This window comes from Ostrea edulis, chromosome 7 (assembly GCF_947568905.1).
Source record: "Ostrea edulis chromosome 7, xbOstEdul1.1, whole genome shotgun sequence".
Classification (NCBI taxonomy): Eukaryota; Metazoa; Mollusca; class Bivalvia; order Ostreida; family Ostreidae; genus Ostrea; species Ostrea edulis.
The window spans coordinates 49,547,696-49,559,512 of NC_079170.1; the positions used below are offsets into that span (position 1 = coordinate 49,547,696).

General features: G+C 34.7%; 2 pseudogenes; one reads left to right on the forward strand and one right to left on the reverse strand.

Annotated features, from left to right (window-relative positions):
- The first annotated feature begins 1,903 nt into the window (after positions 1-1,903).
- LOC125656447 (putative nuclease HARBI1) lies at positions 1,904-8,452 on the forward strand (annotated as a pseudogene).
- On the reverse strand, positions 8,160-11,519 carry LOC125656446 (uncharacterized; annotated as a pseudogene).
- Positions 11,520-11,817: the final 298 nt, after the last annotated feature.

An 11,817-nucleotide genomic window follows, 5' to 3' on the forward strand; every position in this document is an offset into this window, starting at 1 on the left:
ATTACCACTCCCCATCATATAATATTCAGTTATCACATGTATATTACCACTCCCCATCATATAATATTCAATTATCACATGTATATTACCACTCCCCATCATATAATATTCAATTATCACATGTATATTACCACTCCCCATCATATAATATTCAATTATCACATGTATATTACCACTCCCCATCATATAATATTCAGTTATCACATGTATATTACCACTCCCCATCATATAATATTCAATTATCACATGTATATTACCACTCCCCATCATATAATATTCAATTATCACATGTATATTACCACTCCCCATCATATAATATTCAATTATCACCTGTATATTACCACTCCCCATTATATAATATTCAAATATCACATGTATATTACCACTCCCCATCATATAATATTCAATTATCACCTGTATATTACCACTCCCCATCATATAATATTCAATTATCACATGTATATTACCACTCCCCATCATATAATATTCAATTATCACCTGTATATTACCACTCCCCATCATATAATATTCAATTATCACATGTATATTACCACTCCCCATCATATAATATTCAATTATCACATGTATATTACCACTCCCCATCATATAATATTCAATTATCACATTGTATATTACCACTCCCCATCATATAATATTCAATTATCACCTGTATATTACCACTCCCCATCATATAATATTCAATTATCACATGTATATTACCACTCCCCATCATATAATATTCAATTATCACATGTATATTACCACTCCCCATCATATAATATTCAATTATCACCTGTATATTACCACTCCCCATCATATAATATTCAATTATCACATGTATATTACCACTCCCCATCATATAATATTCAATTATCACCTGCATATTACCACTTCCCATCATATAATATTCAATTATCACATGCATATGTGTATATTACCACTCCCCATCATATAATATTCAATTATCACATGCATATGTGTATATTACCACTCTCCATCATATAATATTCAATTATCACCTGCATATGGTGTCTGTGTATCTCAAATTATTCGATATTCGAAAGGGTGTTCCCCATATGATTAATTTGTAAATCAAGACAAGCTACTGACAAACAAGTTGTTGTTAGAGGGTTTTCAACAATCTCATAAAATGGTGAACATAATGAAAAGTAATCAATCTCCTAATTTCTATACGATATACAAAACAAAGAGATGGAAAACACGAACCCCTGAATTCATCAGAGGAGGGAGGGATCAGGTGAATTAAGCATCCCCATGTCAATCGGTCATATCGGCCGTGATCCTTATATCTTGATAAGGTAAAGGATGTAATCTGTAGTGAAAATCAATCTGCCAAGAACGGCTTAACAATTGGTATGAAAAACGTCAGACAGCATTTGATCCAATGAAAGGTTGTATTGCCAAATTAGATTCTTTTAACAACCATTGGCAAGCTACATGTAGATCGTTTTCATACCGATTTTTAGGTCGTTCTTCGCATACTGATTTTGACTACCGATAACTCGGTTTCACAGATCAGATTGGTGTTTAACAAAGTAATTTTAGATAACTGATCACTAGATGCAAGGTGAAGACAACGAACAGTGATCAATCTCATAACTCCTATAAGCAATACAAAATACATAGTTCGGCAAACACGGACCCTTGGACACACCAGAGGTGGGATCAGGCCCCGGGACCATAAAACTTAGCTAGCTCACTTTTGAGACCGAAATCTGAGACCGTCTCAGATTTCGGACTAAGTCTAAAGTTTGGTGTGCCGTAAAAATTCTCGTCTCAGTCTCAATCTCATATTTCTAGTTTGATCTCACTTATGAGCTCAGAAAGTTAGATCGCTGGAAAGGTGTCTCAACTCCGTGGTTTTTTTTTTCTCACTTTCAATATGGCTTCCGCAGCTGCCCGATTGAATCGGTATAACATCATCCGTAGGAGAAGGAGAGCGCCCCGGCCCCGGATTTTTCAAGATAGATCCAATCCCCTAGAGGATTTGGAAGGTGATGAAGTTTTTATTCGGTTCCGGTTTCGTCCAGATACAATTCTGTGGATTGTTGGCTTAGTATTTGATGATTTATAGAGACAGACCCATCGGAATTGTTCCCTACCCCCTTTGCTACAAGTCCTCGCCGCCCCGAGATTTCTCCCACTGGCTCGTTTTACAACATTGTCGGAGAGTCTCTTGGGATTTCAAAGTCATCGACAGGGAGAGCTGCTCGGGTGATATGCCGTTTGTTATCATCCATGACTGCGCGCTTTATCAATTTCCCAGCCAACTTGGATTCGTACAAACGTACTTTTTTGAGACTGCAGGTAAGCATTGCATTAATTTGAGTATTCCTTAGGGGAACCAGTCTATATCAGGTTTAGACTAATTACTGCACTGCTATGTTAAGGTTATATATATATATATATGTGTGTGTGTGTGTGTGTGTGTGTGTGTGTGTGTGTGTGTGTGTGTGTGTGTGTGTGTGTGTGTGTTATTGTATTTCGTTTTTAAAGCTAATTTTAAGGTATTACAAATATTTCACGATATCAGTTTGTAGTGGATGTACAAACTAATTTTGAATAAACATGTAAATAAGGAAAAAGACCAAGATATTTTTCTCCCGGATGAGTGAATTACCCTGGTTGAGTTATTTCCCTTTTTGTTTGTGCACTATGTACACGGAGATTACCTTATCACACATACAGTTCACACAACGATTCAACGTGAAAATGCATTCAGCTTCTGTCTTATGTTTATGTAGTTCACTCAACTGAAAATTCAGTGTTCCTATACAGCTGTAGATGTCCTCGAGGATAAGTATTTTTGATTAATTTAAAAAAAAAGAAGTTGTAATCCGCTTTTCCTCTGTTGTGCATTGCACATGTATACAACAGCCTTGACGGGTGTGTTGCTTATAAAGCTTCACTTTTGTGGCTATTCTTCTTGTCAAAGTCCTACTTCTACATTCAAACTTCGTTTTATTGGCTGCTTACATCCCCTTTTCCCGAAGCAATAAGTAGAAAATAAATTGGTGAGGTATATTGTACAAGTATATCACTATCAGAAATGAACAATGTGCCTTTAAGTCTTCGTATTTGATAGGGTTTCCGAGCGTTGTTGGTTGCGTGGATGGCACTCAGATCAAGATCAAAGCACCAAGTGAAAACGAGGGAGATTTCATCAACAGGAAAGGATTCCATTCACTTAATATTCAGGTACTTATACCCAACACAAGAATGTTTTTGGATATAAACTTGAAAAGTAGTAAAATGTAAAGCAATGGGGTCACAGTTGATATGCAGTTATACTCTATTCAAAAGCTTATATAAACCATTAGATCAAGGTTTTAATTTATTAAAACCGTAAGGTACATTTCCATGTTATTTGTTTTTTCATGGAGTCAAATTAGACATTGTTTTGTACCCAATTACTCATCTGCTCCAGGTATCTTGACCAGGGATCATCCCTGTAAAACTTCATTTTGTGCAGATAATTGTCTTTACGGTATATATTTAAGATTTGAAACTCGAGGATTTTTTTGAGTTTGTTGTTTCAGAATTTTTAATTTCATTTTTGGTGTATATATATTCATACTGTGTACAGTGTAGTACTGACCTAGATATTCCCATGAAACCAAATATTTTTATGTCCCTGAGATCAAAGATCAGATGGGCATATTGTTTTTGTCCTGTCTGTCATTCTGTAATTCTGTCTGAAACTTTAACCTTGCTAATAACTTTTAAACAGTAAGTGATAGAGCTTTGATATTAGAGCTTTCATATTGTACATGAGCATTTCTTGTGACAAGATCTTTCTACTGGTACCAAAATATTTGTCCTTGTGACCTTGGCCATTATCGGGGGCATTTGTGTTTGTGTTTCACAATTACATCTTGTAAGTTTGCAGTTGTAAAAGGTAGGTATATTGTTAAGTAATTGCCATATATTGCATAATAAAAAATAATTGTTGACATACACAATTAATCATTGTTGTAGATGGTATGTGGACCCAATTTCAATATCATCAATGTTGTGGCCAAGTGGCCAGGGTCAGTTAATGCCTCTAGGATGTTTAAGGAGTCTCTATTATGCAGAGAATTTGAAAATGGTATGTTGATATTTTTACAGCAACAAGGTAGTACCAAACAGATGCATAAAAGTTTTCCTGAAGTTCAATACCTTTGAAACTTTGATATTTTGTCTAAGGAACAAAACCTCTTATTGTGCATGTATAAAAGAAATCTATCATAATAATTTTTTCTCTACTTAGTTTCAAATGACAGGGAATCTGACCCCGTTAGAAGAATGTGAAAGTTACAACCTGATATGCTTTGTCGTCTTGGTCATATTTAATGAGGCAAAAAAATAATAAATGTTGGTTTCCACTCCACTTTCACCTCAACATTTTTAATGGTCGATAGGTATTTTTTTTTATATATGTTGAAACATTTTTTAATGATTTTAATTAGTATTCTACTATGCCTAAAACATAGTGATTGTCTAGTAATCAAATAAAAAGTTATAATATGGTAAACAAAAACTGTTTCTGTGTTTTATAATCTGTTAGTGCATTATAAATAACTTCATAAGTCAATAAATATACTCTTGTAGTGATGTCATTTGCAAAATATATGAGAATGGGGAAAAAAGTGCTAGGCTTAAGGGTCGGCAGAAATTTTTAGGGTCGGTCGGGAAAGTGAAAACCAACATATATTTTTTGGCCTGATTTACATTCTGCATATCATTTAAAGATTTAAGTTTGGCATTTTAGTATACATAATAATAGCAACTCTTCTTCTGAGATGCGGGAGTCCTATTGCTGTGTTTCTGACAATATGCATTGTTTATTGATATAGGGCATATACAAGGTATACTGTTGGGGGATTCTGGATATGCTCTCAAAAAGTACCTCATGACGCCATATTTGAATCCCTCAGATGTCCACCATGAGAGGTACAATGGTGCGCATTGCAGAACTCTAGGGTTCTCATTGAGCAAACCTTTGGCATATTGAAAAGAAGGTTTGCTGGTTTGCATACAGAGCTGCGACTTTCCCCAGAAAGGGCCTGTAATGCCATTGTAGCTTGCTGTGTGTTTCACAACATTGGAATTGCCAGGAGTGATATCCTACAGTTTCGAGGGAATGATTGTCCCCAGAGTCCCACAGACTACGCTGAGAGAAATGTTAGAGTTCTTGATGGCAAAGCAGTACAGGACCACATTGCAAGAAATTACTTCTAGGTAAAATAACATTTAGTCAAAGTTATTTAAAATTTTATTCAAACCACTTAACAGGGTTGGCAAAAAAGTGGTCAATATGAGTATTGACCGAGCCGGTGGTCAATACTGGTTAAAACCGGTCAATACTGGTCAATAGTGGTCAATACTGGTTGATTGAAAATTGTTTGGTCATTATAGTCTGTGTTGTTGGTTATTTTAAATGTTTCAGTGGCCATCATTATGGTAAATACTGTAATTCATAACATGCACTATCAGTTTATAATATACTTGCAAGTCATAATATTAAATAAATAATGTAAATGACTCTGTTAAATTGGGATAGTATGATGGGGGAAGTGTTTTCTATTTCTGTTCAAATTCTTTAGTTTATCAAAAACTACCTATTGTTTCAAATCTTCATTTAACTGTTAAATAAACATTTGAGGGGGTGTGTTGGTGATGTTTTCATAACAATAACATGTACACTGGTCCTCTCTGGTCCCAGAGTATGCTCATTAACACCTGTCAACTTTGTTTCCTGTGCTCTGGTACATTTCCTGCTCTGTACATTGCAACACATTGTTTATCTAGAGCACCTGTCACCCATTTCATATTAAATCACTGTGTTTATTTAATGTCCAGCTACCTGTTATTCTTAATCTGTCCAGGTACATGTAATTGTAATTAAAAGATTTATATAGCGCCCTATCAACATAAGTTCTCTAAAGCGCTTTACAAACGTGAAAGAAAAGATAATATAAAATCGATGTGCACATACATGTGAATAAAATATTCATCGTGTCAGAATTAAAATGCATAAATATTATTATTAATATATAGCGATATGATATGATTACCCTAATAACATATGAAACAGTTTAAAACAACCCTTAGGAATAATTAAATACATAAAAAGGACATAGGCATAATAACAAACAGCAGGTTTTTTTTATTGTTTTTTTTTTTTTTTTTTTTTTTTGTTAACAGCACTATAAGAGTTGTATGTAGGAGCACTAAGTATATAAAAATAATCACAAATTAAAATCTAATCTAAAGAGATGCGTTTTGAGGTCCACTTTAAAATTAGACAATGAAGTACATTGTCTGAGTTTAAAAGGCAGAGAATTCCAGAGACTCGATGCAGCCTTGTTCAGACGTCGATCCCCATATGTTTTCGTACGTGTCCGAGGTACCTGGAGAAGATGCAGAGATTCGGATCTTAGTGATCGTGTGGGATTGTAAACTGTAAGGATATCCTTTATGTAAACTGGAGATAGGTTGTTGAGAGATTTGAAAGTATGAAGAAGCATCTTATATTGAATTCTGTATTCAACTGGGAGCCAGTGGAGATCTATTAGAACAGGAGTAATATGGTCGGATTTTTTTGAGCGTGTTATTAATCTTGCAGCTGTGTTTTATTCCCTCTGAAGTTTGCTGGTGTGTTTAGAATGAACACCATAAAGCAATGCATTTCCGTTATCTAATCTGGATGTAACTAGCCAATTTACTAGCAGTTCTGTCTCCTATTGTCTAGTTATGCTATATGTGACCCTCTTTTATAGTTCTGAAGATACTATGATCACAGTTTCAGAAAACCAAATATATTAAACTTATGAAATTACATCTAATTATCTAATGACAATTATTGATAACCAATTGATCCATATATTATAATGAAAAGACTTAATTTATCTTTGCAAAAAATGTACAAAAATAGGAAAATGGACAGTTTAAATCTCAATTGACCAGTATTGACCACTTAGGGAGTATTGACCGGGACGGTTAAAACCGCTGGTTAAAACCGGTTTTAACCGCCCAACCCTGAACCACTTATAATTTTAATCATTGTTAAACAACGTCATTTTCACTGTTGAATATGACATACAATGGTAAGTTTAATCATTATCAAACAATGCCATGTTCACTGTTGATTATGTCACACAATGGTAGTCTCTATGCACTTAACTAACTCAGAATTTACCACAGGTAAACTGTAAAGAATACTATTTTGTAAGATATAGTATTGTTTACATCTATTTATTTACACTGTGCATGTGTAGTTATTCTAATTAAAATAAGGACTGATCAAGCAGTTTATAGAGCCTTTTACACAAGTAATAATAACTAAAAGTCACTGTCGGTTTGCTTTGTAATCGTTTATTACCATGAACCATCCGGTGTCTAGGTTCAATGTATCTACACAGAATTGCTCACAAATTATCTGCAGTGTGACATACACAGAAGACAAGACAAGACATGATATTCAAAATAACACACACACAAATCTAATCATGAATTACATCAAATCATATAAGACAAACGTTCCCCAAAATTATAATGATACATGTAATAATAATAGTGAAGATAAGAATATATTTGAAAATGGTTTTGTTCAGTATTATCAGGTATGTCATATAGAATACAATACTTTTAATCAGTAAGTTGTTTTTTTTTAATGGAATTTAACTGTCATGTTGTACATACCACCCCTCCCATTTTAGCTCACCTGTTCAAATTTACATTACAGTTTCCTGACATTGTGCAGATTCAAGTTTGTTTAAATCATGGCCTCCAGGAATAGGGTGGGGCCACAATCTAGGATCAATGTTTTACATGCAAATATATAAGGAACATCTTTAAGTACATGTATGACCAAGGTGGAAGTTTTTTTTACCAAAGACAGACAGTCAGACGGACAGGCCAAAACTAGATACCCCCATATCGTCGATTCCAGATAAATATAATAAAGCCTGTTCTAGTACATTACCTATTTAAATTTCTGAAAAATGAGACAAAGACAGGTAAGAAGAAGATTGAAATGAATTTTTTCGCATTTCCAGAAGCTCTATTTCTGATCTAACTTTCTGCATTTCATAAATTCCATCTCAAATTCTAATTTCTTTTTCTCTGTTACAAGTACATCGCGATGTATGGTGTCAATTTCTCTTGAATGGCGTTGTTTTTTTTACAGAGGGTGTGTTCATCTCTACAGGTCGGGGACAACACCCTGAGGCATTGGAAGTGGATGGTCCTGACTCCTCTACAATCATTGACGGTCCTTCCTTCTCTGCAGTTCCCGTTTCCTCTACAACTATTGCAGACATTCTACCATTAATTCTCTAAAACCGAGTTTGGAGACATATTATTTTTTTAGCCCATTTGACCTGAAAGTTCAAGTGAGCTTTGTCGTCTGTCTGTTCGTAAACTTTTCGACAATTAAATTTGAGGCTCTCATGTGACATTGTATTGTTTTTTTTTATTAAACTACACTTTCAAGTAAATTTCAAAATCTGTATACTATTACTGCTTACCTATGTGCAAGCTTACACTTGTCTCCATCCCCCCTTCCACTCCTTCTAAAGATGGCTTTCCAGAGAGAAATGCCAGCATGGCCTCATCAAATGGGGAAGGAGATGGGGGCTTTGGACCTCCACCTGTCGAGGGATATTTTCCGCTACTGTTGATTTTCTTTGCTGTAATAAAATGGCATATTTTAATTTAAGGTAGCTCACTATACTAAAGCTATATACTCTTTATGACGTCACAAGATGGCGATTTAAATGTTTTGTTGATATGTGTTGAAATAATTTTTTGAAAATCATGTTTGAGCCACCTTAAATGAGATTTAAACATGTATGATTATATAAATCTTAATTGAACTGATGCACAATTAAATATTTATATTTGCCATAAATCCATGTTTACCTCACTGCTTCATATTTGACCATTGCTTCTTGGCCTGTTTGATGGTCCTCTTCTTGCATGCCCCTTTCCTGTGAATATTGTATACATAAGTCTTATTATATAAATCAAACTTGAAGCTAATTAAATGTTCCACTGACACATTTACTTTACCTGCTAGAATAGATTTAGATCATAGATATGAATTAGAAGTGTTTGATAAAATATCTTTATATACATGATATCTTGAGAATAAAATCCCATTAAAGGGGGGGGGGGTACTGTGTACAATTGGTAAGTTCAGGCTTAAATTGTTGCCATGTAATACTAATATGAAATTGGAAAGGGGAAGTGTCCAACTTTACCATATTCGCATTTGAATTAGTAGTGAATTTGAAAATGAAAATAAGTTGGGGTGGGTGGGTAGTTCTGATATCCAGATAAATATAAAGCTAGTACAAGAATGTTTCCTAATGATTATATAAAGTAAATTAGAAATATTACAGAACTTGAAACAAAGAGGAAGTTATACAATGTTGTTCTTGAATCCGACTCTTGTGTATGTTTGTTGTAATCAAATAGCCTGGTCTGAATGCAAGGGTAGTCGGAATTACATGACACCCGTTTTGATAGAATTTACATATACATAGGTCTATGATTGTACAGAGGTTTCTTTTAAAAATATGGTAGGATAAGTGAAAACATTGTTTAAGATCATTTCAACTAATCATACTTTTGGCAATGAATGCGCCCCTGAGTCCAAAACCCGGGTCCCCTTTTCATATTACCGAATCCGCCTCTAGAAACAATTCTATAAATAGCATTTGATATTCGCTCTACACATCGACATTTAAGGTAGCAGGGGACAGTTTCTTTGGTTTTGAAACGTGTGGATAGGGGGTATACACCAAATTTAAATTATGACAGACTAATGAAAAATCATATTTCCCTTTTATGTCAATACTTGTATTTCATATTAGTGTAGTTAATAAATTATGACCCTAAATCACATGTAATCTATAAATACTGGTGCTGGTGCACAAAACATGCTCTGAGTAGGTTCCCCTTTTTTGCTTTGATTTTCCCTCATTTGGGCTAATCCATACCACCCCCACACCATCACAGTACCAAACATGGGGATTTAGACACTGTGCACAATCAAGAACCCTATCTGCCCTTCTCAAAAATCTACCTCTCATATGGGACCATCCACCTTCCCTCACAGCTACAGACCTTTTGCTAGACCCTGCATGTTTTCACCGGAATTTCTTCAGCAACTGACCACGTGTCTTAGTTTCGTATTTGCACCCATCTATATGCTAGGAATCATGGTGACACCTACATGTTGTATATCAACATTTTTACCAAGCACTCAGCTACATTTGACATGCATCCTAAAATTATTGTATTCATTTTTACACATGTAATATCACTTCAAATACGGGGTAATTTCATTTTTTGAAAAAGTTGATCGGGCCTATAGTGCGAAACTGTCCCCTGCTACCTAAGCATTGTGTGACCATGGTGAAAAGATTCAGTAACGCAGGGTACTAGATTTTTGAAGCGATCGATCTATTTATTTTTCTCAAAAACAACATAAATGAGAGTTTTCTTTGTATAACACATATCCCACGGAACGTGCAGAAGTATTACGAAACAGAATATGCCCCATACTTTGATTTTGAATGAAAGTAGATCTAGTTACTTTTCTCAAACACTTAATATCGAGTACCTACGAAAATCCACATGGATGTTTGTTTCATGAGCTGAATTCAAGGTTTGAAATAATTTGAGAAAGAACCATGATAATCTGTCACAAGAATACATAGCTACAGGCAAATGTACCTGTAATTACAAGTAACTATGATTTTCATATCATTTCATTTTCGTTGTACCACAGGAGTTTGAAATTTTATCGATAAAGTTAATAAAATGTACTTGATTGACCAAGCCATGAGATATGTGTACAAACTCCTGCGGTTATACCAACGATTCTGATTGACTGCGTTTTTGTTAATCGTTTCATTGACGAGATACTCATACACAATTGAGAAGGAATGGACAGAGGTATCGCAAAAATATGGAAGGAAAATTTGCGTATTATGCGCTACGAAAAGAAAAATCGATTCATTCCATTACTGAATCTTTTCATGATAGTCCACGGTGATAACGAGCGTTTTAAAAAAAGTGTATGATAAAGATCTACATAAAAAATTTATATAATTCATCATTCGGATATGAATAAATACTTAACTTCAATATACATGTATTAGTCGGGAACAAATTATACAAAACTGACAACCAAGTTCGTGTTTAATGGTCTTAATCATAAATTGATAACTCTTTTTTTCTGTCTTTATTGGGGAGGGGGAGGGGGTACTTCAAGTATGCAGACTTGGACTTACGCATTCTCTGTGGCAAGCGGTGACCGCTTGCCACGCGTTTTCCTTTTCGTATTTCCCACTCTGGGAGCCTTTGAATTTCCCTTCAATTATTTCATTTCTTGAAGTTACTTCTTCGTGAAGAATTTCCTTCTCCAGCCGACTCCTATAGGGCTCATGGTTGCTGCTTTCTGAAATTTTACTAATTAGATTAGCGATATCCTTTTCGGCCATAGCGTTTTAATAGCAGCTGACTTATAGATGAAACGACGTACATGTAATTGACGTCAAAAACAACAAATTTGACGTAACAATAGAAAAGTTGTAAAATAAAGAGAGAAAAAACAACAACAGTATTTTGTTTATACAAGATTTCTTTAATTTCCCATGCATTGCGCAATATTTAGTGGGCGTGGCATTGCAAAAAATAAAATGTAAACAACACATCCCATAATTCAACCCATTTCCTGCTCAGTTTCCATGGTTTTGATCTTGGTTTCTGTCTCAAGTTAGAAAATGCTAAATGAGCTAA